The 6,000-nt window shown below is 32.8% G+C and overlaps 1 protein-coding gene across 1 annotated transcript in view; it reads right to left on the bottom strand.

Annotated features, from left to right (window-relative positions):
- LOC134810508 (MAM and LDL-receptor class A domain-containing protein 1-like) overlaps positions 1-5,295 on the bottom strand; it is a 42,085-nt gene extending 36,790 nt beyond the window's left edge. The window contains exon 1 of the mRNA XM_063815126.1: positions 5,160-5,295. The gene's annotated coding sequence lies outside the window, so the exon portion shown is untranslated. The remainder of the gene's footprint in view (positions 1-5,159) is intronic.
- Between the last annotated feature and the right edge of the window lie 705 nt (positions 5,296-6,000).

Consider the following 6,000-nt stretch of genomic DNA (forward strand, 5'->3'; position numbering starts at 1 on the left):
ATCACAATAACATTATTACATTTTGTAATATTGCCATGATACTAGAAAAGAAAAAGATTACAGGCAAACAATATAAAGGTTAAAAATGTTGTCAGATGCATTTTCTGCACAATTTCAATTTATACTAAATATTTTTTCCTGTGGAAACATTTGGTCCAAGTTCCAAACAATACAGTTACATTCTGAAAATTATATTCTTAATTTGGTCATTCTATCAAAGGCCTATTTACATCTTTTAGAGAAATCTATGTTATGTACCTGTACAATGATCATTTTTCAGATTGCAAAATCTATGTAAAATTGTTACTACATGCTATGAGTGTAGTAACAAGCCTTTACTGCATTCAAAACATGTATTGAATGTAAGAAGCTCAATAAAAGTCTATGGTGAAACTCCATCTCTACTAAAAATACAAAAATTAGCCAGGCGTGGTGGTGGGTGCCTGTAATCCCAGCTACTCAGGAGGCTGAGGCAGGAGAATAACTTGAACCTGGGAGGCGCAGGTTGCAGTGAGCCAAGATGCCACCACTACATTCCAGCCTGGGCGACAGAGCATGAATCCGTCTCAAAAAAACTAAATAAAATAAAAAAGTCTATAAGGTACTCAAAATTTTGTCTACGGCATGTATGGCATTGGTCTTTATGATTTATGTTGATGCTTTTATGCTCTGAAATCTTATTTTTATTTACATTTTATTAGACATTCAAATTCACATTTCTTCCCAAAAATAGACCAAATTGTTCATAATGTTTACATATAGAATGCATGAATTTTTAGGTAACAATATGGTAAAAATGTGAAGATTGACATAATTATGTCTCAGGTTGAGCTCTGAGCCTGGCTCTGTCCCACTTTCTAGCATGAGATAGAAAACGGCCCTGAAAGGCAACATCTTGTTTTAATCCAAATGATAAGTGATATCAATATTTGTGTCCTCACTCAGCCTCACATATTTTATGCATGCCCAAGATTTTCTAAAAATGAATCTACTTTCAACTTAGTCCTGCACCCTCAGATGCCTACTCCAAATTTCCAAGACCTAAATATTTCAGAAGATAGTCTAAATCCATTACAATTTGCTTCATTACTTATTCATATCAACTGTGAAGATTTCCACAAGACAATGAAGCACATGGGGTGGACATATTTTCGGCTGATAGCTTTCATGGCGGATCGGGATGAACTGGAGTTATAAAAAGTTGAGACAAGCAACTAATTTTTCTTCTGCTTATTTCTTACACAACTTCAGTTATTTAGCATCAAAACACTTACACCCTACACAGATGCTTTTAGTGACACCTCTTGGCAAATTGCATTCACCACTTTCCCCCGTTTTCATTTTATGAAAATAATTTAGAGCTATTGTGCTCTTCTTTCACAGTGACTAATTGATTCCCCTCTGCTCCCCCTGAAGATGGGTGCACTTACATTTTTGAAAAGTGAGCAGTGTTCTTTCCAAACTTAAATAGTTTTTCATAAACCAAGTTCATAGTACACAGTGAATGAGATCTATATTTTTCTATACATTTTCCAGTCTGATGGCACTAGCAATGTTTTGTAAAAAGAATTTATTCTTAGTGAAATCAGGTTTCATTTTATTTCTGTTCTTACTCTTCCACTTTCTAGTTACTTTTCACAGGTGTTAATGTAAAAAAGAAATCTCCAACTCAGCAAAGCTTTTCAAGTGATGTTCTACTTTTATCTTAAAATCAGTAAATAATTTTTTTAAAAATATATCTTTGCTCCGCCGGTCCAGGATCAATAATGCCGATCTACCTTTCAAGAAAAATATTTAACATATTTATTAACACTCTATCTCTTAGAGATGCCAGTCTATGCTTTTCTCTTCCAGTGAAGAAATCAAGGGTACCAAAGTCAATGTTGTTGAGTTTCACTACTTTTGATCGCATCTAGGAATAAGACCATGTAATTTGGTAAAGAATTACAAGTAAATTTGGTCGTAAAGAAAAATTACATGTAAATTTCTTGGTAAATAATTACATGGAAACCCTACACAGAACAAAAGTAGTCTGTTGCTATGAGTATTATTTTATAGATCATGGATGCAGATCTAACCCAAGAATGGTTAGATGGTACAAACTAGAATTGCTACACACTTGAGCTGATTCTAAAGAGTGAACTCTTTATTTAACAACTTGCCTTCACCTGAGTTTTTCACTTCTCAAGTTCTAATGTCCTCTGGAAATAAAGAAAACAACCTTCAGCATTCTTGCTAGATATTTCTTGGCTTACCTCCTCACATTTATAGAGTAATAGATGTTCGCAACATACAACAGCATTCTGTTCATGAAAAGATGTAAATCATCATTTTCATCAAGAGCTACTTTTTTAAATGATAGGTTTGTTTGGAGTCATTTTAAGTGTGTGATAAAACATTGTCTTGGGACTTAAATGTACTTTGATGCAGATTTTGCATCAGTGAGTAACATATGTATAGAGGATAGCAAATAGTGTCAGAAAAGACAGGACACCTCACAGGATACTAACAAATCAAACATCAGTCAACAATCTCTAAGATGTACATTCATTTGGTTCTGGTTAATACACTAGATCATTTCCCTATGATTAACTTCTTTTCTTATAATATGAGAGACAGAATCTTGATAACTGTATTACTGATTAATAGAGTTAATGATGTGTGGTATCTAACGTCATTTTTATATGATGTAACACTTGAAGCCAATTTGTTTTCACTCTTTTCTTGTATGGTTCTAAAGCCACCAGAAGAATGGCATGGCTCATTTTCAGTAATTCCAATCTATATACATTCATAATTACATACATACTAAATACACACATTCATAATTACATAATACATATACACATTCATAATTACATACACAGTACATACTCACATTCATAATTAAATACACAATTCCATTCTACATGCATTGAAACTTTTAAAATACATCACTCATTTTCAGAGCAGATTAAAATAATCCTCAGGATTAGACCATATTATAATACAAATTTCCACTTAAATTTAGGCTAAAAATTCATTCAATTTTCATGAAATAATTAATTATCTGTCATCTGAAAAGCATTACCATAGGCCCACATATATAATTTAACCATTTTAACTATAATTTAAACTCATCGAAATTATTCAAGAATTTCTCTACTATGCCTTTATTGAAGAAGGAGTTGGAAATTATAGAATGTTGTAGATTGCATGGAGGCTTGCTGGGATTGGTTCAAACAGCACAGGTGACAGCAACTGAAATATTGAGGCATGAATGGTGGAACATACATGGATACAGTTAAATTTTTTCTCTCTTCCTTTTTGGTAAAATTGATCCCACGTATCTGGACAGTTTGTAATGCTGCAGGAAGGATAGGGAGATGTTGTCCCCTTTTCTTCCTCCACCCACACCTTACCAAATGGAGTGAAATATATTAAATAGATTGCAGGGCAGTGACTACAAAGTACTATTGCAAAAAACACAAAAACATAACAAGTTCCAGAATGCCAGGAAAATTATATCTCATTCAATTAAAAAAGAATTTATATACATATGTATATTACTTTATATATCTATATGTGTGTATATGGATGTGTAGGGAGATATATATATATATATAATCACATCCACATATCTACAGATATGTGATATATATATGACATCCATATTTATCTATCTATATATTTATATCTATATTGATGTGTAGAGATATATATCTATAGATATCTCACATACATATAGATGTAATTATGTGAATCATATAAATCTGGATACATAAAATAATAAATATATTATTTGTTATATATTATATTACATATAATTATACATTATATATTATTTATTATGAATATATTTATTCATCTCCAGTTTCTGGCAGATAGTTCCCAAAAACCTGCTAATTTCCTAATCAGTAGGGATGTTAATAGAATCTTATGGGACTCATCACCAGAAAGATCAAGCTATGATTAGAAGCTTGGAACTTTCAGCCCCACCTCTTTGGGGAAGAAGAGAGGGGCTGGAGACTGAGCTAATAAATGATCATACCTATGTGACAAATCCTCTATACAAATTCCTGAAGTACAGGTTTCAGAGAGCTTCTAGATTGCTGAACGCATTTTGGTTCCTAGAGGGTGCACACCCGGGAATGCATGGAAGAGAAGCACCACCCCTCTTCCCACATACTTTGCCCTATTCATCTCTTCCATATGGTTGTTCATCTACATTTTTAATAATAAATGGGTAACATGAGTAAAGTGTTTTCCTGAATTCTGTGAGCCATCCTAGCAAATTATCAAACCTAAGAAGGGGGTCATGGGAACTCCAATTTATAGCTGGTAGGTAAGAGGCACAATAGGAAGCTTGTGATTGACATCTGAAGTAGGGGTAGTCTTGTGGGCCTGAGACCTCAACCTGTGGAATCTGTACTATCTTCACGTAGCAGTGTCAGAATTGAGGCAAATCAAAGGACACTCAGTTGGTGTCCACTAGAGAACTGAATTGCTGTGTTGGAAAAAAAACATGCATCTGGTGTCAGAAGTGAGATATTGGGAGTGCTGAGTGCGTAAGAGTAGAAAAAGCAGGGTGTTTTCCTATACTACGGAATCAGCTGTCAGTTTGTTTTTATCTGTTATACTAATTGGAGTACTCACCCAGCTTTACACTTTAGAACTCATTGAGCATATTAGACAAGGAGAGAGAAGAAGAATGGACTCACTCTACCCAGTGTGCCATTGTTCAATATTTAATCAATAATTACCAGTCTTAAAAATTATGTCTACTGCTACCCAAACAAGTAAGTTTTAACCATTATATTTATAGTTCTAATGATATATAGATGTAATGTCCAAAACAGATCACATCAGAGCTTCAATACAGAGCTCACAATACAGAATCTCAGCTATCCCATTTTTATTAGATCTATAGTTTCTTTAATATACTTCCATGAATTTTGAAAACTTTATGAAATAATACTGGGCAAGTTATCACATTAACTTTTGTACATGAGAGTGTCCCCTATCCTAGTTTCTTAATCATTCTTTTTAAAAGTATACCAAATAAAGTCAAGTTAAAGAATAAAAGCCTATGCGCAACTGAGAAATCGAAACACAAGTTGCCAAGAGTTAGAAACTTCATCGATTCAATGAATTTGAAATAAATGCAACTTTCTCCTTACCTTATTATTATACAGTCTTACTCTCAGGACACTGCTTTCCATTGCATAATAGAATTGAAGATGACAGCTCTTGCCCAGGCAATAACACACACAGAGCTATTTAGGTAAGCCCTGCTGTCTAAATGGTTAAGAGTGAAAGCATGCTTAGCGCCTACCCATACATAATAAGCTGAAAGATAAAAGAAAAAAGAAGCAATTTAGGAAAACATTAGCTTCTTTCTGTCTGACTAAAACTATCACATTTCTGAAGTTTTCAAAACCAGACTTAAAACACAAATATTTTACTTAAAAGGATAGAGTGTTTTCAAATGATTACATCAACTACAAATAACAGGTTTTCATTTTTATATATCATTTCCAATATGTAGAGAAATCTCCTAATTTCTATAATCAAAATTTGATAACACCCTTTTGTAAAAATTCAAGTTTCCTGTAAAAGAAACCTACATATACAAATTGCTATACCACCAAATTATTGTCATTTTCTTTTAAATATCACAATTCAATCCTTTTTTAATCAAGAATTTCTCTTCATCCTTCCCAGAATTCTTGCCCCTCTGGATGATTTTTTGATTTACTTTTTGTAGAAAATCCTTTATAGTTTTAGGAAATACAACTTAAAATGTCTTCTTTCTTACCAAGCCACATAGAGGTATGAGATATCTACAGTCCTTTTAAACGTCACCTATGGATTTTGTTTTATATAAAGATATTGTATATAAATTTTTCCCATCTGATATTTAAAACCAGTTGGAGCTGTTCTTGAACTTAATAACAATGACAACACAGATTTATAAAGAGATTTCTATAATTTTACAACTTCATTTTCAAAAATAAAGTC

Source organism: Pan troglodytes, chromosome 6, assembly GCF_028858775.2.
Source record: "Pan troglodytes isolate AG18354 chromosome 6, NHGRI_mPanTro3-v2.0_pri, whole genome shotgun sequence".
NCBI lineage: Eukaryota > Metazoa > Chordata > Mammalia > Primates > Hominidae > Pan > Pan troglodytes.